Here is a 27,644-nt window from a genome sequence, read left to right as displayed (position 1 = left end):
ACACAACACATTTTATCATGGAGGATTAGATACACCTTCAGAAAGGTTATTTGGTGGTGTTTGTTTGGATTCTACTATCTTCTTGCACAGTTGTGCAAGCTATCAAATTTAGGTCAATAACCAGACATCTCTTGCCTGCAATGTTTCCTCCCCCCGGGATGAATTGGATACCCATTACTTTTGAACAGGGGCTTGTGGGGGACTACGGTGGATCCGTGGGTTCCCTGACAGAGGACATGGGAACAGAAATTAGCCTTGAAGATATGAAGGCCTACCCGTGAGAAAGACGGGAGTAAAGGAGTATCCGGAGATGTTAAGGATGTACCCATGAGAGAGAAGGGAGTAGAAGAGTAACATTGATGACAGCAAAAATTAGCCAATGAGATGTTACTGCTGTAACTTGTAATCAATAGTGAAGAGACACATGAATTGGTAAAACTGTATAAAAATGCACTTGTGGCAATAAATAGCATCTACTACTTTCATCCTGGAAGAACTTGGTCTGTCTCGTTTGTCCATCTCAACCATGACAGGGGTTGCACCACTATTTCCATTACAGTTTTTGATCAGGTGTGCATTTCGTCTACAAGGTGCAATTGCACTTTATGCATGCCCACATTGCCAGAAGTTCAATCAGACAGTATTTAGCTCTTTACTGCTGTAATTCTGTGTCTTCCAAGAACTGTTAGTAAGAAGATAGTTTCAAGCAGGCATGGAAAGACTCGTGGCAGGAAGTTTTAGAAAGACACAATATTTCAAGACATATCGGTAGAATTTGGACTAGCTCATGCTAGTTTGGGGGATCAGTACTCTACAGCTGTTAGATGCTGGTAGACTTTAGGCTTGCTAGGGGAGGTGGGCTAGCAACTAGTGAAAATAGAGGGGATTCCTCCTTCTCTCTCTAAGCCAGCATGCCAGAGGCTTGGCATCGTGACTATGGGTATATGCATGTATCTCCATATACGTTCTCTTGATAATTGACCTTTTAATTGTCTTTTATTCTATATTTTCTGGTGTTAAAAAGGCATAATTATCTAATTATTTTTAAATGCTGATGTGATGATTCCTTACAGTCTGACTTTGGGTTAGGTACTGCTTTCTAGCCACCTTCTTCCCATATGGAAAATGCAGTAATTTGCAGGCCACACACCAGAACATTAAAGAATTACCTCAGAACAGCCCTGCCTAGCACCACACGCTGCTTCCATATACAGAGTCCAGCACTGGGAAGCAGTTTTTCCATTTGAATATTAAGCACTTGCATAATCTACACAGACACTATTGTCCAGACAGAATCACTTTATCAGTTCTGCACATAGCTCCCTGATTGAACTACTGAGCTCTAGCAGATTCCCTGATTCACCAACAGCTGCAGCTCCCCAGCACATTCGTTGGGAGCAGAAAAGCCTTTCTGAATGCCCTCATCTTTGTTGGCTCTAAGTCTCCTGATTTCCCAGCCTCTGTAAAACCCGTGACATCCCAACAGTGCTCTGCAGCTGCTGGAACTTGAGCCAAATATATTTTTGGCACTCTGCAGAGTGCTTCTTGAGAGGCTTAAGCCAACTGCCCTCTGAGCTGCTAAAAAACCTCCACCTACAGACCCTTCTCTCTGCCCTGTGTGTACAGCCAACTATAATGAGAACTGTTTCACCTCTCTTTTCACACAAAAATCTTACTGACTTTCTCCCAGTTCTATAATGCTTCACATCATTCACACCTGACCCTTATTAAGGGAAAGGTATAGGATGTGATGTTGAACTACATAAAGGGACATTACAAACCTTGTTGTCCTGGAGGGTGGCACACTTTACACTTTCCTAAATCTAAACCATCTGGAGGCTGAAAATTCCCAATTTCAGTACAACTCACATTAGAGCAGGGCCTACTAAAGCAATCTTAAAGGAGATTATTTGCAACATTTTCATGGGCCTTTGTCTGTCCAGATAAAGAACTTGTAAGAACATCTTTATTTTCTTTAATCTGTTTCAAAGAGACACAGGCTCCAGGGATTATTTTTTTTCCTTCAATTTCTGATTGCCCACAGGTTAATCATCATGACTAAATGGACAAATTTTTAATACCACTATTACTGTTAACTGATATGATGCTTTTCTATTTATCCAGAAACAAGTCAGATAACTGTTACTATCAACAGAACTTGAGTGGGCCACAGCAGCATATTTTTCCCCAAACTGACCCAGAGAATACACTAAACATCTGTCCTCAACAGTTTTAAACTGTCCTCTACAAAAGAATAACATGGAGAGAAAGCCAAATTAATGCTAAAGTCAGAACAACTTTTTCCAGTCACCCAGAGGAATCTCCAGTAAAAACAGACAAGTCATGAGTTGATGTTTTTTTATATTTCTGAGATTAAACAAGCATATTTATTTTTGAGTAAATCAACGTAGTTCCTACACATTGCAGTGGAGGCTTCTGATTGAACTGAAACTTCATCTCACGTGTTTTATGAGGCTGTATGTACATCTTAGCAAAGAGGAAAAGGAGATTATAAGACTTATTTTTCTTTAAATTACAGAAACAGTTTAATTTTAACCAGCTATGTTTTCCTTTGCAGTCAATAATACTCCTTCCACATCCCAGTTTATCCTAGGATTTTCACCCTCATACAAAAAGAATCCCACACTTTCACACATACATGTAAGTTTGCAAATTTTAAAACATACACGCAGGAACTGACACATTACCAGTGAACACAGAAACTACCAAGAAACGGTTCATGTATGAAGAGGCAATGGTCAACAGTGTCTTACTGGATGACCATGCGCCCAACAGAGTTAACTTGACTGTAAGAATTCCTCTCCACAAAGACTGATGTGCCGCTGAAGTGAGGCAGGTTTAATGTTGTCTACTGCAAGAATTAATGTTTTACTTCACAGTTTCTTCTAGCATTCTGTTAACGAAACAGCTGCTTCTTCCAGCTGTCTAATCCCCTAGGGCCCCAGCTGATATACTTTCAAAAAAATAATTCTACCTAAGCATTGAAAGACTTGAATTAGACTGTTACTCCTGACTTCTGCTGGTCTAAGATCAGTTCCAAATACATGATAGAACTCAAACAAGAATTCCTGGAAATGAAAACATTAATTTCCCCCCAAAGGGCATGGGAATCTAAGAAAGATAAGGTAGTCTAATGAAAAATAAAACTTTTCTCTATTCCCCACACAATTAGGAGGAACCTCTAAGCAGCTATAATTTACTATTTACTAATAAATGCCAGTTTTTGAAAGCCGGTTTAGGTTTTTATTTCCAAACTGACACTTAATCTCTCTTCAATAAATTCTCAGAGAGCATGAATCAATACAGCTCTATGGAAGCCAAGTGTGTCGTACAGATTAACTATATTCAAGGATTTATTTTTTTTTCCTCCTGGCATCAAGCTGCTTTCCAGTCATATTGTCAATGAACACACTAGATTTCACAGTGTGGAATACCCCTAGATACATTTGGTGCTTTGTTTTAGATCCCAGTATCTTATCAGATCAGTAAAAGAAGGCTTACTATCCTGAAGAATTTAAGGCTATGAACTAAAAATTCATACAAAGTGAACTGGAAGTAGCCACTTTAGCTACAGCATGCTTGCATGCACATGTCTTTACCTGGTAAAGGAGCTTTGCAAAAAATTTTGGGGCCCAGCATTAACTAGCATATATAGAGTCCCCTTTACTGCATAGAAAACACATGCTCAGACTATTTTTCTATTATATGGTTTATTTATTTTCTAAAATAAATAGCTACAATTGATGAAGTTTTACAAGATTTTATGTACAGTTCAATTCTGTTTAACTGACATTGGTTACTGAGCTTATTTTTGCTTTCTTAGACTTCTTCCGTGGTCAGCTGGCATATAATCCTAGGGTTAGGACCTGGACTTCATGCCCTGGCCTACCCAGCTGCCAGCTGGCTGGCTCCATACCTAACTGGATGGTAGGTATCTTAGATTGTTCTATTTTGTTATTGAAAGTACTTTTTGATCCATTTCCTGCATTTACTTGTTTGGAAGAAGGCCATCATCCTTCCTGAAGGACCAAAGATGGAAGTTAGAAACTGCTGAAAATACTACCTGGAAAAATCTTTTAATATTGAGTGTGGGTCTTAGCAAGAACAAGATAACAATCTTCAACAACAGACAAGCTGCTGCGACAAAGAAAAACATTAAATTTGTTCACTGTGTCCAAGGCAAAGAGAAAACAAACAGTAGACTTACCCATACAAAAAAGTGCCTCTTTTTTAATGGTAGAATTAGTGACGTTCTGGAACAGTTTACCTAAAAATCTTCTGACACCAGAACTATTCAAGAACAGATAAGAGAAGTGTTGTCAGGAATGACGCAGGTACAGCACAGCCTGCATTCACTGTGATCTCATGAGGTCTACTGCTAGCCCAGTTTTTGGTAAATACTCCTTTTATTTTTTCCTATATCTTTAGGTAAATGAAGACTCTTAAAACAATAAAATTGGCTGCCTGCCTGATCAAATGCAGAGTGAGGTTTGTATCAAAATTAATACAACCTGCAGTTCAACAGCTTTGAGCAAACTGTTTAAGAACATTCCTAGTGTTAGACACACATTCTTGCATGAGACTTTGATGACTAAGGATGGATTGATTCAGGCATGTGTTTCCTACAAAGGTGATATTTCATAATTTGTTCTCATGGGGAGGTGGGGAAGGAAAAAAAAAAAAACAGCAAACAAAACAGAACACCCCCTCTGCCCCAACACAAACACCAAACCTCAAACCCTAAAACTTCAACATAAAACCCCAACAAAAGATAGAGTATTTTTATTTCTTGCAATCTCTGCCTCCACATTGGGAAAGGAAATGAAAGCAAGTAAAGGGAACTATAGCTTTTCTTTGTTCATCCTACACATGCATGCATTAAAAAGGCAGGGGCCAGGAGGGAGAAGGAGGGCAATGAACATACACATGATGATCCATTTACATTCCATTTCCTCCATTTTCCTCATCCAAAAATCACAGAGGTCAAATGAAACATGAGAAGCATCAGCCCAAAAGTAGAAAGTCTCAGGAAGTGTCAGAGGTTGTTATGGGAACAAGGACAGAGTGAGTTTAAAAGGCTTTCCAGAGTGCAACGGTTACATTAACGTCCACAAATTAATTACCTCACCTGCCCTGAACTTTAAATATGTACGTATGTTAAGTCACTAGTGATCAAAACTTACTGATACAATGTGGTAAACTGTACACGTCTTCTGGGCACGTATGCTAGCAGCTTTAATCCATACCACTTAAGGCAGTAAAGGCTGCAGACTCTTAAAATTTACTTTTGCCACTATGTATGTATGAAGTTGAGACACTCCAGTACAAAATATTTTACTTAACTTCAAACACTATGTAGAAGTGATCAATGCGGCACAACTTTGACAACACATATAATGTATAACCAGTTTTCATACACTTATTATTTTCCTATAATGTCATCAGGTATCATAACTATTACCTGCAATCACAACAGATACAGAGGCTATCCAGGAAAACAAGCTTTGACTGCAGTTCACAGAAAAGTTAAAATCAAGCAAAGAACTTTGATGTTGGCATGACCACCATAATAACTTACTATAAAAACAACGTACTTTTTCAAGTATATGTTCAACTATTTGCTATGAAATCGAAACTACATTATACTTGTTGTACAGTATAAATCACCTATTAGAGTTATTTTTTTAAAACATAAAAAATTACATTTTCCTTCTTCCATTAATTTTTCCAGGTTCTTCCTAAAAGAAAGTGATTGTTTTGAACTATGACAGCTAAAATAGAAATATCTGACACAAACTTAGCTTTCTAGCCTGTGGGCAAAATAAAAATGTTGTTAAATTGGAGTGGACCAGAAAATGGATGATGAAACTGGTCTGTGAAACTTCTGCTAATAACAAACATTCATCCTGTGACATGGTTTGTAAGTAACAGCCTAGGACAATGTATGCATTACAGCATTACAGCAGCAGGATTCAAGACCATTTTGCTGAATCTGAAGACCAAATACTTCTGGTACCCAAGATATGTAAATATTACACCATAAAATACCTCACTTCATTATATATATAATCCGCAAATTTTCCATGTGATGAATAAGACTCAGAAGTTTTGTAAGCTTCTTAATGTTAATTTAATTTTTTCTGGGTTCACTCAAATGTAACTGAACATCCCCTTTAACATTCATAGCATTTGTCTCAAATATACTGCCTGTTTGAACCTAAACAGACCAAATTATTCCCTGAAGTGCCTGGCAGTATAACAAAATACCTTACACTAGTGCTGCAGGAAAAAATCTGACAATTTTACTTCCAGTTGCAATAAATCTGTCAAGGAATCTAAGCTTACAATAAAATTGAAAAGTAGTCAGCATAGTAATCAAAACATTTAAGTAGGCACTTGCTTTTCCAAGCAGGATACTCTCATCCATTCCCTACTTGTTCATTGTTATTTGCCCCAGTATTATGACTTTGTATTCCTTGTGCAAGATGTAAACGAATGGGTCCATGATGTTCTAGTCTCATAAAAGATTGCATTGAACATAAGCCATCTCAAATATTATCCTGAAATGTGAACTAAACATGAACTTTTTAAAAGCCCAAAAAGTTAACAAATCCCCATTCTTCTTCATTTTAATATGGCATGAAGTTGTTCTGTGGAAAAGATGCTGTATTTGCTGTATTTTTAATAAAAGAGAGACTGTTGGAGAGTTCCAGTGATTTCCAGAGCACAGAGGATCAATCCATTCATAAAATTACTGTCTCAAAAGTAAAGCCAAAATAGGGATGGTCCCAAATGTGAGCTATCATCCAAGGCTAGATATTTAAGCATGCTGAACTAATTTCAGGTTTCATTGAAAAGTAGGGAGCTGGCAACTCTTATTCTTGTAAGGAGTCAAATTTCTTCCTCAGTAGGAAAAATAGCAGCCAATCACAAGATTGCAGCTACATACATGAATCTGAGGTGCGTCACTACAGCTTGTAAAACTGTCAACCATCCGTTTCTTGGTATCTTGAAGTATTCCATGTAAATTCATTGCATAAATGTCAAAACACTCATCTGATGATCAGATATTGAGCAGTCTTCATGGCCCCTGGTTGCCCTCAAGCACTAAAGATTGCATAATTTTTTTTTTTTTTTTTTTTAATTTATAAATGAATCATCTAAATGCAAGTACCATTACAGCTGTGATGGTCTAGAGATATCACAGCGAGAGGAAGAACAGTATCTTCACATTAGCGAAACTAATGCCATTGGAAAAAAATACATACAAGACTTTGGGCACTGAAGCCCTTTGTCCAACAAGTTATTTTTCCCAAGTGATATTGGTTGTTGCAATTAAAGATAGTGTTTGTGCACTAAAGCCTTGCCTCAGGTTTTCTGGAAATCACACTAAGAAACTCTGGTGCTGATCAGGTCCTAGCCACTCAGAGACAGGATAATAGCACTGTAGTGAGCGGAGGGGAGCGAACACACACACACACCCCGCCCCCTAGCCCCCCCCAACAAACAAACCAGCCAAACAAACCAACCCACCCAAATCAACCAACCAGTTAAAAGGCTGTTGTTAACATCCTTAACTGTTCTCCAACCAGAATTCATCAGCAGTGTCAAATCACTGGACCATTTCTCAGAATGAAGTATTTTTCTTTGAGTCATGAAATCTTCTAGGCTCCTAAGTATGAACTTGTGTTCTATGGTGTTAGAATCAGAAATCTTGTTATAGGGAGAAGCTTTTGCTTCAGTTTTTTCATTATGATTTATGTAGCTGAATTTAAAGAAGCAGTACTGCGCGGTTAGTGAATTAATCATTTTTTGTTCCTTTTCCCATCACACAATTTCAACAGAAATAACGGACACTATATTCTGCCTGCCACTGACTGCCACCATGATTTCTAGAAGCTTTTGAAGTCAAATTATGTATTTATGAACCCTCCTCATCTTTGAGATGTGGCAGCCAGCTCACACAGAACATTTAAGAGCATCATGACCAATAGCTGTTTGTTGAACTGTTTACTCAATATGGTTGAAAGGTTTTTTTCAGCTTTGGCTCAACATGATTTTAGTCTTGAGCCAGAAACACTGTGATCTTCAGAGGTTTACAAAACATGAGTAGCCTTACAAAATCTAGGCAGTTTGTCAAAGTCTTAAAAAAAAAAAAAAAAACAAAACACAAAACAAAACCAAAAACCAAAACACACAAAAAAACCCCAACCAAACAAGCAAGGAAAAACCCCAGACTTTGTTGAACTGTGGTGGAAGGTTAAGCATTTCACACAGTTTCAATTCTCCCTACCCCCAGTTTTTCTTGTGCTTAATGTTTTCTTGTCAAGAAATCAAGTAACTTCACATAATGGGATGGATGGAACCATTTCAGCTATGACACAGCAAGGATGGTATTACTTGAAATCTGAAACATATGTTATCCTCAATCCATCTCTGTTTAAAAGAAATAAGTATATTTAACATGCTGAAAAGTCTTTACATCATATGGTATCAATTTTCTTATGGTTTACTTTAAAAAATAAAAACTAAAACTCCAACCCCCAGCTTTACACCATCTGAGAGCTGGAGTGCAGGAAGTGAACTGGTCCATACCAAGAGGCAAGACTTGCAAATTTGACTCGAGTGAAAGAATGTTGTTTCTAAAAAACACTAATGCACACATCATACAGCACAAGCATGTTTCCACATCCACATTTTAATTTATGCATGTTGTGTGGTACAAAAGTTCCATCATTTAAGAACCAACAGAAAGGAAAGAAAATGCAACCCATTGAAAATTTATATTTGAAAGCCCTGGGCCATATTGTGCCATTGATTTTTAAGATTAAAAAAAATTCTTTCTGAAGCACTCTGAATTATACATTTCTTCAGAAAACCCTCTAACTGGATGTAGAGATTCTAAGTCCTGCTGTGAGCCACACAAATTTTGTAAATCAACCTTTAAGTGAGCAGGTACCTTAGGAAAAAAAACAAAACCAAAACAAAACCACAAACAGAACAAACAAAACCAAGAAAACCACTCAGGCTAATACGTAACAAAATGTATTTTTGTTCATTTTGACAAGTGTTATTTTATTCCTGATTGTACTTTGAAATGCTCTCATGAATGCACCCTGGTATGTTTGGGGGCAGGGGAAGACAGTCTTAAGAAAAGGACTTTCGCTCGGTACCTCTGCTAAGGACCTTTGTCAGGAGATGTGAAGAATGGGTCCTGTTTGTTCAAAATACAGAATTTCTAAATTACCCAAGAGTTGATTTATGATGTCCCTTTATGACTATGAAGTTCAGCTAGTAAATTCCTAGACAGATTTAGGCTGAAACTTTAAAAACGCAAATTTTATCCTCAATAGTTAAAAATAAGATTTTGCTTAGAAATGTATACATAGAAAGGGAACCTGACACATTTCCCTCTAAGCAAAGAACAAATCATAAGGTAAAGTCAACAACATTTCTTCCATTTCGTACTTCCTCTTCACATTTCAAAGGGATCACTCCCATTTGCTCTTTCTGGCCTAACTATAGCCTGTAGCAGAGCTGTAAACAGTTGCATTAGTGGGCATTCACTCATCTGGTTTTAATATATGAATAAATAGTAATGTGCTTCTTTCCTGGGCTGAAACTCATTAATATTTTCACCCATGAGCAACCCCTCTAAGGTCTCGTATGGTACATTTTCCAAATTGTTGCTAAGTGTCAAGCCACAATGCTAAAAATTCCTCCATAAATGCTTTTATTTCTTTCTTAATTTCATTTTTCAATAGCACCTTTCTATAAATATTCAGTAAGCGAGGGCATACTTTGGTGTTTTTGCTCAGAGGGAGCATTTTTGTTTGTGTCAGCAGGAGGTTATAGGGCTGCACATAGGACATTTACTGTGAACTATTATCTCCAAGTGGTAGGAGTTAGAGGCAAACACATTTCTACTGAGCAAGTTATTTACAGGTCTAACTGCCTCTGGCTTTGATGGAGCTATGTGACATTCCCCAGTTCATGTACTCCCTTCTACAGTATTATTACTAACATAACTTTTCTCTCCGTTTACACTTCACCCAGTTTGCAATGTTTCTGAAAGTGCTGGTCTTTCACTGAGTAGGTCTAGCATAGTGGAGTAATTGTTCTGTCTTCCAGTTTCAACACTAATGTTCAATACAAAGGCACAGATCAGCACCATATCCTCATGTGCAGCCTCAAGGGAACTGATTATTCAAGCATGTGTCACAAAAAGCTTATGTGTCTCACGCTCATCTGCAAACAGGATGCAAAACTCCATGAAACATACTCAAATACACTGGGGATAGCCTATACTTCGGACAGATTAAATAACACTGTCAGTATTTTATAGAGTATTTTTTAATTGCTGCAACACTTTAACTATTCACTACAAAGATCTTGCAGTTTCATTTGCTTGCATAATATTGACATATATAACTGAAGTAAACTGTAAAGTCATCACTTATTTATATTGTAATTCTCACTTTCCTACCTATTGCATAATCTGGTCACATTTTGGTGTCTTGCTTCTAATGCAGCATCCCATATGACTGCATATGTATATTGCCAGAAATAATAATTATAAATAATTTACAGCTCAGACTCTGAAAACAATTATTTGAAGCAAACATACTGTTTATATCAACAGGAAGCCTTTTAGTACCTATATAAAATCAACTATAATGTGTGCAATAAAAATGGTGCACTGTTCCCTCACTCCATGCCTAACATTATTTATATAAATAGGTACATTTCACTTTAAGAAAACTGAAGGGCGGATTTCTATTATACAGAAAAAAAAACCCTGATTTTCTCAGTTCCTCGAGGCTCACTTCTTCAGCTTTATCATAGAGAAAATGTTTATAATTGTGGCATTTCAAGAATTAAAGCTGTTGATGGAGAGAATCAGAGCAAGCAAGCACATAGAGCAGTTGCATTAAAATACTGTAATTTAACAGTATATTGGAGAGGTGGGAAAAGGGAACAAGTCATTTGTGTGAGAGGCTGAGCTATCTTACAAGTTGTCTCAAAGTGGTTTGAGGTTCTCTGACACAAATGCAAAAAGCTGAGCATTTATTATGCTAATGAAAACCACTTAGTCACTTGACAGTTATTAGACATGAAATTTTAACTGCATTATAGTCAGTTAATACCATTGGGTAAGCTAATAAATTCATAACATACACAAGCAATTTAGCCAAATACTTTGGACTGTATACTTAGGACCAAACTTGACCTTTGTTTACTCCAGATGTCCCCACAGGGGTGGCAATCATTGCATGGGCATAAACAAGGAAAATTTACATTATTTTCACTATGAGAGTTTACCAGGAGCAGACAAATTATGTTCCGATCTACATATGTATGTTCCTAGTGATATTCAACAACAACAACAACAATCTTAGTGCACACAGCAAACAATGCTTACATGCAATGGATAAAGTCTTTCTAAATATCATTGCTAACAAGGATCATGGTTACGATAATGCTTGGACACCAAACTCCATTCCCCTGCTCAGGACAGTCCCACACTGAGCAGGCTCCGTCCTCCGTGACCTGAGAGCTCCCAGATGTCATACCTGTGTTTTGTGTACACACCCAGAATGGTCAGACACAGAGACCAGCTGGAATGCTGCTTAAATCTGCAAAGGGCCTGTGCCACTCATTGTGCACAGAGCACATCCAAAGCATACAACAACCTCAACAATTAATCTTGCGAAGGGCCAGATCATCACACAGAACAGACCAGCAGTGAGAAAACTTACCTGATGAGCAAGGAGAATCCTCAGTTCTATTCTCTCACTGGTCATCCTAAATTTAGTCCAGTTTGTAGCTCATCTTACCTTCCATCACACCTGCTATCAGAGATTCTTATCTACTTTCACAAGTAAAAGACTGTTCTTGAAAAGAAACCTAACCAGATAAATGAGTCAAAAAAATAAGATATCTTTTTTTTTTTTTAAGAGGATGAGACTAAACTGAAGCCTTGCTTTTGCCATACAGTTAAAGAGGCATCTAATGCAGACTGTCCAGTCATACACACATGTCCAGCCTGCATTTATTAGGTCACCTACCTTAGTCAGAAAGCTCCCAGGGAAAGACCACTGCATTAAATATACAAATGTTCTGCTACTGCAATTTTCAGTCTGCTAATTTCCCCATAGTACAAGTCTAATTTCAACATAACAGCAGAAAGAAAGGTAGCATAAATCAAGTCTTCCCGGATAGAGAGAACAGCCAAATACCATATGTTTAGAGAGATGTTTATACAATTACAGTTTCAAAGTAAAAATAATCTGAAGATGCATTAAAGGGATAAGCAATACACATCAACTGTTCAAACAAAGCCAAAACTCCCAAGTAAACCTATTCTGCATGCAGTATATCATTCAGGGCATAATGCATAACACTTTGATAACTCAGTTCACATATCTTCGTCTCACTGAAGAGGAAACTTTGGAGACGAGGCTTTCTTTCTCTTCTAACATTTTAATTTTTGGTACTCCTTTTTATGGACATAGACATTGAGTATTTTTCCTTCATTCAATATAATCAGCAGATATACTAAAACGACAAAAGAAGATTATACCAGTAGCCTATTTAAACAGCACAAAACCTGAATTTAAAAGAAAAAGCCACCTTTGATAGTAACATTTCTAGATGGTTAGCACAGCTACAAGAGGAAAAGATCTATTAACTCCAGCAAAACACAAAGAAACCCATCCCAGAACACACAAAAAATTCCAACTTCCAAGAGATCATTTTTCCATCAGCTTTCTGTGTATGCTTTTTATTTTTCCCTTTCACAAGAAGTACAAGAATCGATACTAACCGTATGGTCTGTTTTCTCTCTTTCTGTATGTCTGTGCTGAACGAAGCTGCAAAGATAAACCGTATGCAGGGGACAGCTTGTTAAAGTGCATATACAATGCCACCAGTAGCACATTTTAAAAGCCAGTTTGTTTTTTCCTATGTAAACATCTATTCCTATAGGCAGTCTCAATCAAGGCAACACAAAGTAAATATGCTTTAAGACCCAGCTGGCAAGTTGTGCTGTGACACCTGACAAAGACTCACTACTAATGTTGATGTAATTCTGCAACTGTCCACAAAGTATGCTCATGTCTTCTCTCGCAGCACTTTTACTGGAGTCAATGCTGCAAAGTTGTCTATGTTTTGTTTCAAACCCCATCTCGTAGGTTCCATTAGGGACACAATTGACTAGTGCCATTGCATAGTGAGGGGGTCAACTGTGGTGTTTCATCCTGATGCAGTAAGACACTGTTATCACAGTATTTTTTCTTATTCTTATATCATTCTATATTCTGACACATGTATTTGTCTTGGACATCTGCTACTTCTCATGCCTTCCTAATCCTAAGGGCAGTAACATAGTTCTATGTGTCTAATACACATAGTCTCCAGGCCTTATCACAATATAAACAACCAATGAGTACAGTGAATACTGCTGAAAGTAAGAAGTGTTCATGTAACTCATAACTCTGAGCATTAATGTATCACTTCCATCTAATCAGGCCCCGACAACACCTTTTACTAAAAAAAACAAACAAACAAAACAAAACAAAAAACAAAAACCACCAAAAAGAAGCAAATCTTTAGACTGCGGGGATCTAGTTGATCTTTTCAACCTCTATGTTTTACTTTTGTGGTAAATAGCCTAATCCTCCTTCTAGTAGAAATGCTAATATTTTCTTGAGGAACATCAATGACTGCCACTGACCCATTCATGATTTCAAAACAACTAACTTTAATAAACAATCAACTATGTTTTTCTACAACTGGTTCTCCCCCCTCCACTATTACACAAATGTATCTTTAAATGGCTATTAAAAGCCTCCAAGTTCAAAACTTGTGCTAAATAAACCCCTAACCACTAAAACCTGTGATTTGGGGGTTCCAGGCTGTACTTTTGGTTTTCCAGGTTATCTGTGGTACAGTTAGGCATTTAAATGGGCACTAGCAACCAGATAACCTACTTGCACATTCAGTATACATGCAAATTTTGGTTAATATTACATACACGTTTGTGTGAACTCACAAACTTTTGGAACTCTGTCCCTTAACTTGCCTTATTACAGCAATTAGAGTATAAAACAGTAACACTGCATTTGTGTAGTAGAGCACTACAAGTAATTCTCATTGGTTACCTTGCAAGTTATGGCCATAATTCTACTAGAAATTCTGCCTGGGGAAACTGCAGTTCCATGATAATGCTCGTTGCCACTGCTGACATTTTCTTCTCCTAGAGCTAAGGAGTGAATCCCCATCAGTATTGTTAAGACTTTAAAAACTAATTACCTCTCAAGCAGCTGGCCATAAACTTCACAGGGAAATCAATCGACCTTCCATAGCTGGCAGTCAAAATTAGTTGAGAGCCAGTGAAAACAAATACTTCAAGATTATACTTCAGCTAGGAGCCAATTGTATTCTGTTTAATGTCCTTAAAATACAAGGTGGAATAACCACCTCCTCACATTTTGTCCCTTACATGAAGGAGTGCTCTGCTGTTGCCTCCTTGGAGATCACAGTGTTCAAATCTGAGAGTCATCAACTGACCAATTTTAAAAGAATTTTTAAAGCTATATTTATGAGGTGCTTGCAGGAATCAAGTTTTAGGCAAGTTTCAGATCTACTGGCACTGGTTAGTAGCTGTTTTGTGCTAGGTATAGCTTATTAATCAGGGCAGACACAAAGGGAAGCATAGGTATACACCTTCAGGAATTTGTCTTCTAAGCACTGAGTCAAAACTGATGGCCCTAATTGTCTTCATGCCAAAGAACCTCATAGAAGTCTATTGCAGGCATAAAGCAAGATTTTTCCAGCTATTGGCACAGAGGTGGAATGGCAAAAAGAACCCTTCTGTACCCCAAACACATAATTTTGTACAGCAAGCAACAAGATAAGCTGTTTTCTCACACCCAGAGAACAGGGGGAAAACAAAACCCAACCACTCCCACTCTGCAATGTATATATGCAACTTCGGTTGACATCAGACACCACCACACACCCACAAATCAGTCTATCAGAGTAGAAGCTGCCTCCTTAACCTCGTACACATGGTTTCCATTTAAAACAGCTATAGTGGCCTTAGAGTTTCAAGCAATGAGGAAAAAGTTTGTTTAAGTTCAGAATCAAAGCCACAGTCCCCACACTGACCATGTAACAACTTACTTATCTTCTGAATTTGAGCTGTTTTCCCTCTTCATGCCAGAAGAGAACAGACCAGTTTTCAGGGTGACGAAAACAACTTTAATCAGTCATGCACATGACATTTAGGATTTAACTGTACAGTTAGTTTTCTTTATACATACTCTCCCTACAACTTGATGTTCACACATCCTGGATTAAGAAGCAGACTTCGATTTTACTTCCTGATATACAACAGTTAAACTGGGACATTAAAAAATTTATAACTTCTAGACCAAATGTGTCAAACTCATTTTCACCGCGGGCCACATCAGCCTTGCAGTTGCCTTCAAAGGGCCAAATAGAATTTTAGGAATGTATAAATGTAATTTTAGGACTGTATAAATAGTCTAGACTGTAGAGTTACAGAGCATGAAGACAAACCCTTTTGGAAATAGACTGGTGGTGGGATTCCTTTGGTAGTAAGGACTGATACATTTGTAATGAAACAGAAGACAATCAGAATTTTTCTTCATGCGACTTATGTTAATTTCTCTTGGTCTTTCACTGTGAACACCATTAAGTGCCTGGCTCTGCCTTCTCTATAAATTCCCATTAGGTAGTGAAGACAGCAGTAAAAGCCTCCCTTGGTGCTACCTTCTGTAACACATAAAAGTGTTTCTTCTGATAGTATAAAGAAAAACAACTAAACATGTTCCAAAATAGAAACATTAATGGAAAACTGACAGAATGAACGTGCTTTTTCCCAGTTAACGAAAAAATATGGCAATTTCGACTAGTTATTGTATAACAGTAATAACAGCATATGCCATAGTATATGAGAACCAGTAGGATGTTATGTAGTGCCATGGGTTTGTTAACAGAGATAGACTGTATCTATTTGATGGAGTGACTGCATTGAATAGTTTGGTTTATTGCAAACATTCCTTATGTATCACATTCCTCACCATGCTAGAGCATTCATGGTCATATCTAACCAGGTCAGATAAAAGATGATGCTACTTTATCTCCAGGAGAGGGGTGGGAACAGGAAATCACATTCTCCTTTAAAGCTTTCTTTAACGTGCAGGATTTAAAACCAGTTCATTTGGCTCTCATAAGTATTCTGCTAAAGGAAAAAGAATGTTACTGCATTACACGTACTCAGAAATAAGAGACAGCAACTGGAACGTGGTTTACTAGAGACACAACCCAGCAAGAATACTTAAAGCCCAGTGCCTAACTTTGAGCAAGGGAGTGTCCTTGTGAGGCAATAAGTTTTAGCTCGTGTTCAGATTATGCAAGTGCTTCAAATGCTTCATTAAGACTTCAAGACTTGCATTTTCTTGCCTTCTACGTTCAAAGTAAGCTTCAGTGAGTTTACGGCAAGGTTTTGGGTTTGTTTATTTGTTTTGGTTTAGTTTTGTTGGTTTGTGAAATCATTTTTTCACTGGAACAGTCAGAGGGAAAAGTAGGAGAGATGCAGAAAACATCCTCTAACGAAAGAAAATATATTCTGAGAATTTTGACACCTTTGTCAGAAAAATATTCACCACTTTGAGACATAATATCCACTCAATCTTCAATATTTAATATTCTCATCCAAAATAGCTGCATCTTTCTAAGCAAGGTAGAAGAGAATACAGGAATCTCAGTTTGCATCTTCTCAGAGCCTTTTGGAAACAGAAATACAGGAAGTGGACTGAATATCAGGCTTTTCTGACTGAAAGAAACAATTAAATACATCCTTCAGAAATAATGAAATAATTTCTCATCTTTGAATACTTTGTATAGATCTATATACTGGAAATCTCCACAACTAAGAGCAAACTCTGTTTTCAGTTCAATTTAGTATTTTGAACTATTGTTAGGAATGCCAAAAATCAGAAAACTGATGCCAAAGTCAACAATGTAGAGAATTATGCCCTAAAGCTGTCAAGGTTACAATGAGGTTTCTTTCATGAAAAAGAGCATTATATTGAAACAGCTCTCCTAACCACTTCAGACTTTCAAAATTGTATGCTTTCAGAACAGATTCTCATTTCTTTATCACTTTCATCTTTGAAAATATTTATAAACAGAAACAGAGCTATTCATAACAGGGTGTAGTTCACTCTTACTACTACACAAGAGAAAAACCCACAAACCTTCACATGAGTATTCATCTTGATTATGTGATTCTGTCAAAATTCTCTGATTTTGTATCAGGTCTTTAGACCAAGGTCCACCTTTCCATTGACACTGCTTCTGAACATTCATTATCTCATTCCTTACCTTTAAGTCACATTTTTCTTGCAGAGCCATGGCCAGAACCCAAGAGTCTGATCTCCATTGAACTTTTTTTTTTCCAAGCAATGCCTTGCAGAAAGTTGTTACAAACAGTGTATGTAACATCCTCTTCTAGCTGAACTAGAGATCATCTGTCAGCAAATTTGAACAGCAAAGACTTGAACTGATGGTTGGAAGGTCCAAGATTCAGGTTTTGCTCTTATTGCCGATGAGAGGATACTATGACAATAAGTAGCAATAATTTTTCTAAGTTTTATGATTACTGGAGTTCAAAATTTCTCAATGAGAATACAGTTCTCTTACAGAAAAAGCAAAGAGTTGGGCTTTTTGTTGTTATTGTTGTTTTGTTTGTTTTAAATAACCACCTCAAGAATTAAGCAATACAATGACAATTATGGACTAGTAGAAACTCCACAAGAGTGTGAACATCGAGAAAACTTTTACAAATATCTTCACAGGCTTTTACTCCCCAAAATGTTACATATTTTACCAAGTATCTGTTGACTTATGGTAACACACACCCCCCAAAAATGAGTAGCTGATAGGCTCTAGAAAAATACTGTTGACTTCTCCTAAGCATATATAGAGTAATGCAGAGAAGTGGAACACAGATGAATGCTCAATATCCCATTTTACACATTGTATTAGATTGATGATTGACAAAAGGGCGTGGGGGAGGATATAAATAACAGAATTATAGAATCCAGCCTTTTCTAATATAACCTCAAGCTAACACTGAATGAATACCAGAGTACGCCTGAGGGAAAGATACTGATAGAGAATCCTAACAGAATTTTTTGTGGACACTTGTGCCCCATTTATAGTTTTGGATATCTTAAGTATATTGCACGAAAAGACTTAGTTTGGCATGTTTAGTTCCATTAATCAGGCAAGTCTGAACAGGCAGCAGAATCTAGATTTAGCTGCTAGCAAATAAAATTCATTCAAGTCACGGAAGAATGGCATAGGACTACATTAAAAAAATTACCAGTGTGTTACTTCTAAAGTTCACAAGCCCATTTGAGAAGAAAAACCTTGCATATTTTGTTCCTGCTCCTCTCTCTGGAAACAGAATACAGTACTTTGCAGAAAGACATGAACTTGCTACAAGTTCAGATAATCTAATCCTGCCCTTAGGATTTGTTAGCATTCAGTACTGTGCTAGTCTTATCCACATCATTTTTGGTTAGCTCAACATACAGACAGAGCTTCTTCCCCTGCACCATTAAGCAATCTTGCTTAGTTGTTTTCAGAGTCTACCACAGCTTGAGGAAAAAAAAAAAAAAATCCATCATTTTAATAATTAGGAGGAATCAATAGACTTCTTTATAAGACAGAAACAAACTGAATGAGGATGAAAAGACTGTTGGCTTCTTAAAAACACATAAGCAGTCTTAGGGACGCTAAATAGCAAATGGCGTCTTTTTACAGGCAAGTTAGCAAGTTGTGCAAAGTGCTTGATTCTTATTTAGATAGAGTCCCTTCCTTTCTTAGCCCCTCAGACAGAAAGCATCAAGGCTTTGTGAGCACCAGACAGCCTGTCATATAAGATGGCTTTCCACCCATTCACATGATGGATATTTGTCCATTTGCTGGGCTGATTCTGGTCTAAGTTTATGGAGGTCATTTTTTTCCACAACAGTTAGGTTGCAATAAAAAGCACTAAGTAAACAACACACCACAGCTTCCATTCAGATGAGTCTGCAGTTGTAAGCTTAGAAAATGGTATGAATTTCAATCCTTTACAGATTTTTTTAGCTTTGTTTCCTTTTTAAAGGGCAGTCTGTTTATGCACAGATTTGATTATATTTGAAATGTTTTATAATAATCAACATAAGCCTGCATACAGAAGCAGAGATGACAATTCCCTCTCACCCTTTTAATTATGATCACCGGTTTAAAAAAACACATCCAACTTTTAAAGGCACACTTATCTTACACTTCAAAAGATACCAGTCTCATCTATTTTTTCACCCTGAAGGGCTACTGCAGTGATAAATCCCACAGAAAACAAGTTCTTGAGACATCCTAGGTACAGAACAGTTCTGTAGTCAGCACTGCCACTAGCTTTCATCTGTAACAGAGAAGAAAGCAGCTGTGTTCCTACTCATCATATGTCTGAAATTCCTTGTATTTTCTCTCTTACTTTCATGGCTCTCTCAAAGATCATCTTCATGATACCTGCACAGCAAGGATTGACTAACCTATTTTGAGAGATTTCTGTATGATGGGAAACCTCTATTTCTAGTAGTTCTGTAGTTCTTCCTCTCCTATCCCCCTGGGTCCATTCATAGTGCACACATGACCCTCCAGGCTTGGCAACAGATGTGGTGGGTAGAGTTCAGCTTATCAAGTTTTAGCTGTCTCTAGCACAAATGTCTGCGCAAGCTCTGTCACAGATCACGTTCCTTTTTCTGTCCATTGCCTAGAACACAGTTAACTTCATTTTTACAAGAAAAACATTTTTTTCCAGATCAGTTCCCATCTGCTCAGCATGTGGCCATACTAACATCTATTGTTGGTGCACTGTCAGAGAAAGCCTGGGGGGCAGGAAGGATACCTGGGAACCAGATGGAGCCAAGTACTTTTAAAGCCACTTTTACCTCTGAAGAAATGCATTTGAGTTAAGGCTGGCTTTCACAAGACATACTCTGGCCAGCAATATCAGCTGAAGAGGTCTTTGCCCTGTGCATCCCACTTTCTCCTCCTCCCACCACCACTGATCGCTATTGCACAGCTATTTGGGTGCCCATTTTATAAGCCAGATTGGAGAGCTGACCTGCCTTGATAATAGTATATAACATTTCTCCCTTCCACTCTCCCATAAATCTTTCTTTAAAATTAATTTTGTTCCCTGATCTGGTTCACAGCACAGCCACACTGGCAGAACCGACAAGATTATAAAACGACAGAAAAACAATCACCAGTAATTACCAGTCAGTATTGCTGGTAGGGAAATCAGCGTGACTTTGCCTCAATCTCATTTCTTTCATTTCAGAATAGCACACCTAGTCTTTTTCCCTAAGCGCTCAGTACTGCCAGACAGCTTAAAAAGCAAACAAACACCACAAACACTCAGGCATACACCATTTAAACCTAAAGTCTCTCTAGAAGTTTAATTCCAGTGAACACAAATGCCACCTAGAAGCTGTTCATTTTTAATTTTTATGCCATGGGCAGGCACTTTACCAGTGGCCAACAAAGGCTGACTACAGAGTGTGCAAGTTACCCCCTCAAAATTCACCCTTTTTTTTTCTAGCCACTCCTGTCTATACACATGTATTTTTACTAGGCACCCATGGATTTGGCTGCCTGCCATAACATTCGAGTACAGTCAAATATGCTATGGATGAGATTTGGGACATATGAGCATATCTTGAGATATCTGCAGTGCAAGAATTTCACATCTGAGCTGGTCACCTTGATTCCTTTTGGAGTCAACAGAAGGAACAGACACTGCTAACATGCAGTGCAACTCATCCCAAGGTAGATATTCAGCCCATACTAACAGGCTTAGTTTGTTCTTAGAGCTGATGCTTGTAGAACTTGCCCACCTAGAGAACATCAGGGGTTGGACATTGGCAAACAATAACAGGCAGCCAGGTTTTATTCTTCACAATCAGAATGAAAGGGGCAAAGGCTGATCTGACAGACCTTGGCAATGGTATTTGCTCAAGTCTCCCAAGCACACAAATATGCATCTTCCCATCTTGCTTCATCTACTGCTACCTCTCCTTTCTCATTTACTTCTAATCCACTTCTTTGCTTCCTCAGGGCAATTCATTTTTCCTTCAGTCTCAAAGCTGGGCACCAGGAACTGTACTAATGGCTTGCCAAGAACACACAGCATTCCACAATCTTATAGTCTCAACAGCAGGTTCTTGAGATTCATTCAATACTAAACGTACATGTAGGGTTTTGGGTTTTGTGTGTGTGGTTTTTTTTTTTTTGTGTGTGTGTGTGTGTGTGTGTATGTGTGTGCTTTTTGTTGTTGTTGTTGTTGTTTGGTGTGTTGTTGTTGTTGTTGTTGTGTTTGTTTCTTTGTTTTAATTCCTCAATAACCAACAAACCTTTTGCAACTTATTTTCAACTGAGCTTCCCTTACCCCAGCTAGAACAGCCTAAGGATGCCATACTGTATTGTGAGACCCAGAAACAATATTATATTCCATCTCTGGTAATGCTGTTCACATTGTGATACAATAGGTGGATAATCATCCAAGTACAAGATTTCCATTGCCCTTGTGTTTTCTCCCTTTTCCCGCTCTCTGTCCCTTCTGATATTTTCCTGCTTAAGGGTGGCTCGTCAACATCCTGGTTTCCAGGACCACCAGTCCTATCCCGTCTGTCAGATTTCTTTTTCTAGCCATTTCCTCTCCAATATACCCATAATAACACACAGTTTTGCCTTTGGCCTTACACTGCCTCCTCTCTTCACTCTTTTTTTTTTTGCCTTCTCTGGCTATGTTTCCTTTTTTCCATTTTGAGCCAGAGGGCAAATGAGCAGTGACCTCTGTAGCTGGCACCAGGAGCTCTCCTGTGGCTAAAACGGAGCCAGCCCCTGTGCAAGAGGCAGCCAAGTCTCTTTCCCAGGGGAGGGCATTCACCTCCTCACAGCAGTTCCTCTCTGCTGAGAAGCTGAACAGAGTCAAGACAAATTTAGATATTGATTAATCTTCTGTTTTTCTCTTTTCTTCTGTGTGAATCTATGTCCTCTTTCTGTGAAGCAGGGATTCTCTCAGGAAGAGGAGGTAACTATAAAGAGAGCTTTTTCTACATTTATACCCCTAAACTACAAACTATATCTAGAAGAAAGCCATAAAAAATTCAGTTCATCAGATTAAAAAAAAAAATAATTAAAAGTTAATTAAATTTAAGTGTCTAGGTTCCAGCAGAGATGTATCAGAAGTACAATAGTGCAGCTGGTCAACTAATTTATTGTTGTGAGATATGTGTTTCTTTCAGTAAACAGTGTTTAAACATGCACATTTCTGCTTTTCAGCTAGGTTGCTCTCTTGCTATTTATGAACCTAGGAAAGCAGGAATCAGTGTAAAAAAACCCCCACAACACTCATGGGAGAATTTCTACTTGTCATCAAGATTGAAGATTAATATTGAAGGACGTCAGGTCTGACTTGAATAGGTTTTGTTCAAACCTATTTGTGAAACCACTGTCACAAATCTGCACTTATGCATCTGCCATACAAAACTATGTAACATTGCCCTGCATGGAGTCTCACAGCACCACTTTGGAAGTGGCATCTGCATTTGAACCACTCAGGTTGTCTGTATTCTGGCCCTTGCAGGGCCTCAGTACAAGTCCCAGGCAACAGTGGCCGTTGCCATTTACACTGACTGTGGCTTTAAAAAGTGCAAATTCAGCACCAAATTAATTGAAATGAAGAAGCAAAACTGCCTCCTTGTGTGTCCAAGACTCCTAATGCTTAAAAAAAAAAAAAAATCACAGAGCAATATGTGAGTTATGCTTTTGGTTTGGCATTCAGAGTCTGTATCACCCACAGGGTGCTGATTCTGTTATGATCTAAGATGCCTTCAAACCCTTTTTTGATTTAAATAGGAAACTGAGAGAATTACCATCATTCAAAGCTTCTGGCTCTCCCCAGGTTTGTTGTTGTTTTGAACATGCAGCAGGACCTTCTGTTTCAAGGTTAATTTTGACTTCACCAAGTGAAAACAGGTCACCGTGACATGCAGTGCTAGAGCTGTCCAGCTTCACACAAACCAATTCTATTAATTATCTGCATTACTGTAGCCCTGTTTTGCCTCTTCTGCTGCAATGTCATCATCTAACCAGTTAGCACACGATAACTTCAGCAGTTATTGGGCCAAACAATTACAAGGATTTTATGTGGCAGACACCTTTTCAAAATTGATTTTAGCTGATAAACACAGGAATGGCAGTTCAATCCCTGTAAAGGAGAGTGATGAATGGCACATCTGAAGTGCCCAGTGCTGGCTTCCTATCACAGGAATGCCACACTCCCTTCGCTAGGACTGCGATAAGCTCAACTATGTTTAGCAGCTTTCGCCAGCAGGATGTATCAGAACAACCAAAGCTGCATTTGACATATTGGGTGTCCTGTCAGCACAGAACACTTGAACCTTTAGCTGGTCTTGGACATACTGCTAAAGTTAGAGTCAGGCAAAAGTCTAGGTAGCTCAGGAAAATGGTGAGGTGGGAGAGAGGTTAAAAATCACTGTGGATTAAATAATTAATTGGTTTGAGGGAGCTGAGACACAGATCTTACTGTAGTACTTTGGTAATGAGAAACTGAGTTCATGCTTTTACTAATGTTGCTATAAAGTCCTGTGGGACTTATGGATTCCAAGTTGTGGGAAATGAACTTTATCAGAACAGAGAACCCTGGAAACCAAGCTTGAAAGACAAAACAAGACAGAGATACTAGTTTTCTCTACAGAAAAACTCTCCTAGAAAAGTAGATTCTGCACTAATAATCACAGAAATACAAAGTCAGAAACAAAAAGTGTTCTAACATTTTCTTTAAAGCTGCAAGAACTGACACAAAAGCATAACTGGGATATGATCTGAAAGTCCGGCATGATTTGCACTCTGAAGTTTTCATACATCTAGGCTTGTCAGCTGTTGACATCTTATTACCAAGGTCAATACCTTGACTTAAAAACAACAACAACAACAAAAGGAACTAAGATACAAGCTAAAAATAGCTGGAGTTCTTTCTTTTATTGGTTAGGCACAAGAACCATCGGAAAATTTCAAAATCATATTTGGTCAATAAGTGCTATTTGACTTCAGAAAAGTTTTCTAAAAGGTTAATAAATTTAAATAAATTATTATTTTGATGACCTAGATTAATTCTCAGAGTGCCTTATTCTGATATTCAGAGAGCTTAGATTTTTTTTTCCTTTTGAAAGAAGACCTATTTTAAATTTATTAAAGTAAAATAAATCTTGCTAATAATTGAAAAGTATGAAGTCACCTGAAACTTTTTTCCTCCAGATTCTGGTTCCAAAAGTTTGGAGACTTTTGCCTCCATCACATTTCAGGATTTAACATAACAATGCATACCACAGATTAAAATTAAAAAAAGAAAAAGGCATTCTAAAAAACTGTCTTTGCAACAAGTAGTTTTAAATATCGTGAAAGAAAGGAGGAACGAAAGAACTTGGGGATTTCTCCTAAGGGAGACAAATAAGCAAAAATACGGAAAGGAACAATAAAAACCCGGTCATCCAATATGATCATTCTTTCTGTGGTTAAAAAAATAGAATATGCCAGATTATCCTGATTGCCACTGGTATACAAATTAAAAATGTTAATATTAAAAGCAAAATCTGGAATAAATTAAACAGTGGAATCTAGTGCTGCTCAGACTGAATCAGAGACATTAAACTGAATCATGACTGGTAGAAAAGATGCAGATGTTGGATTAAGATAGTCTTAAATATTCCCTACCTTCCATTAACTTTTAAAAGACAGACACATGCAAAGCTAGCAGAAAGGCTCTCATCCAGGTGCCAACTAGAGATGCAGCAAAATATTCATAAGCAGCATGGGGAAAAACACAATCTTCCCTCCACTTAAATATAATTGCTAAGGAGCAATCAAACTATGGGCCAAACAACAAAACTCTGGAGGAAAAAAAACAACACACACACCTGAGCTGAGGCTGAAAATGAAACCATATATGGAGTGACATACTATGGTTAAGTAACAAGAAGCATTATGCTAAAATTTAAAAGCAAGGGGGGGAAAAAAGCCTATGTTCAGAAACCAATCATTGACCTGGAAGACAGTACTTTGATGATGATGATAATGCTGTTCTTACACCTTCATGAAGTATTAAGTACATCATTCATGACATTTGTGGTTAGAATAATGCCAAGAGTAGAGCACACTTAGCAGTAATCAGTACATTGCAGAGGCGATGCAAATTGGTTTGTCCCAAGCATTTCTTCAGCAAGAGGTGTAAATGGTCACCAATAAAAACAAATTTAAAATTTTATTATAGTCAAGTTACACACCTGAATTGGCAACCACAGGATTTTACCCAAGATGACAGCAAAGCTATGTCAGGTCAAAATCCAGTATCTCAGGCCTAGGAATAACACACTAGCCAATATGACTTACGGGCATCTGAGACACTATGAGCAGTTCTAGTTGAAGGGTGCAGGAGTAAGCAGGAGATACAAAGAATTTAAATGAACATAACTTCTAACAGACAAAAGAGCAAATATCTTCTAGCTGCAAACCACAGACCGTCTATCTCCTTATTATAGAGGACTAACCAGATTTTGAAGAACTTAACCTCACTACAGTGACTAGAATGAACACAACAATGAAGCAGACTTGGTTTTGCACACTGCTTTTTTAGAAGGTTGACTTTGGCTTCTGCTTAGTGGCCCAGGTAGGAGAATTCAAGCATATCACATTTTGCTATATCAGAGCAGTTAATAAGGTTGAAGACAGGTGTTGAAAGACCTTCAGCATGGTACAAAAGAAAGCAGCAAATATGTATGGCAGTACAGTTTGCACAGGGAGAGCTTTGCATCTTGGAACAGTAATGTCATACCTCTAGCATTACTAGAACTCACAACAGAGAAAGGGATATCCCAGAAAGCCAAAGCTTAAGTCAGCCATCAAGTGAAGGACTTCTTCAAACCACTACTGTTTGAGCAAAAGCCACATCAGTGTGTTTGTCCCCACAATTATTTCTGCAAAGACTTTAGAATAAATTCACAGCTCTGCATACCAACCTCTATGAATTTGTTAAGACTGCAATAACAAAGAAACCAAAAATGTTGCTGCATGAACAAATTTTTTTTAAAAAAACAAAGCGGGTAAGAAACTCTGCAGTGCTAAGCACTGACCTATTTCTTCTTTGTAGTTTTTGGATGCTTGCCACTCAAACTGAAGAGGACCAGAACTCAGCCATTTGACTTTTGAACAGTCTACCTTAAGATTACCATCATCCCCTTCTCAATTTTGGTGCACATGATAAACAACCCTCTTAAATCAGCACCAGATACTTGTTTTACATCAGAAATAAATTAATGTCTTACAAGTAGCATACCTTGCCCTGAAAACAATGAATTTAAAATGTACTTTTTTTTTTTTTCTTCTTACAGTTAATCTTTTTCTTTCATGCTCTCAAACCAAAAGGCTGAATTTTCCCCATGGGCTATTGATGATAACAAAGTGGATTGACTGTTCACCAGCTGTGCCCTACTGCCTGCCCTATCGATTGGTTTCTCACATGCCTCTTAACAGGTTTATTGATATTTTGGATTCATTTTGTCCTGATTTTTGTCCATCTTCACATTTGCACAGTCAGGTTCCATTTGTCTTGAGGAATGGATGCAATTAGTCCAGCACTTAAAAGCCAAGTTCCCTTACCAGTTTTAGCCAGTAGCTTGATCTACTCGCCTACTTTTCCTTTTTCAGTGGTTTGGCTTTTGGTTTTGTTTGTTTGTTTCATTCAAATATTAAGGTAATATCTGTGTATTATCTACTGATTTCTGAATGCAAGCAGCTTGGTAGCAAACAATCTCCAAACTAGTGTTTTTTTTTTGTTTTGTTTTTTTTTTTTTTTTGTGGATCTCAGTCTACTATTCTTGTTTGACAATGGTTTAAAACTATTTTTAGATTTGTTTGATATTTTAACATCCACAAATTTAGAAATCCTTTGCTGGCATTAAGTGAGATAGCATTAACATTGTTACAAAGTAATAGTGCTTTACTTCAGCCAAAGATTACTTTCTTTGCCTTTAAGAAGAAAGCCTAACAAGTAACTATATTGAAGTCCGAACTGCTACTCTTCTAGAAGTCTTACTGAAGAGCAAAAAACAGATCCAACAAAAATATTTCTCTCTAAGATTTCAGGGACTATTGAAATTGTTTAGCTTCTCGAACCTCATCAAATCATAAAGTACTAAATAGGCTTACTGATCACTGACAAATATTATGTCATAAAATTTTTCGAAGTTTCTCACATGTTGCTTATTTCCATTGATTTTAGATAATGTTAAAACATCATGTGCTTATTTTCACTATTCATATAGTGTTCTATTTGGCTTAATTTGAAACAAAGGTAGTGTTTACCTTAAAGCTTGTTTTCTCACTTCAAGAATCAACCTCATTTATAAACCTTGTTTTCAGTTACCTTTACGACCTTTTTCCAAGATGCTGCTTAA

At 37.6% G+C, this 27,644-nt stretch overlaps 1 protein-coding gene across 7 annotated transcripts in view; it reads right to left on the bottom strand.

Moving 5' to 3' along the window:
- TTC29 (tetratricopeptide repeat domain 29) overlaps positions 1–27,644 on the bottom strand; it is a 343,118-nt gene that overhangs the window by 230,523 nt on the left and 84,951 nt on the right. Inside the window, exon 1 of one of the 7 annotated variants that reach the window (XM_071808009.1) lies at positions 11,781–11,861. The exons of the other annotated variants lie outside the window; for them this stretch is intronic. The gene's annotated coding sequence lies outside the window, so the exon portion shown is untranslated. Of the gene's footprint in view, positions 1–11,780; positions 11,862–27,644 lie in introns of those variants that run through there. 7 annotated transcript variants of the gene reach the window in all.

This window comes from Patagioenas fasciata, chromosome 4 (genome assembly GCF_037038585.1).
Source record: "Patagioenas fasciata isolate bPatFas1 chromosome 4, bPatFas1.hap1, whole genome shotgun sequence".
Taxonomy (NCBI): domain Eukaryota; kingdom Metazoa; phylum Chordata; class Aves; order Columbiformes; family Columbidae; genus Patagioenas; species Patagioenas fasciata.
Note: the sequence above shows the minus strand (reverse complement) of the source record. Positions and strands in the feature narration are given on the sequence as shown.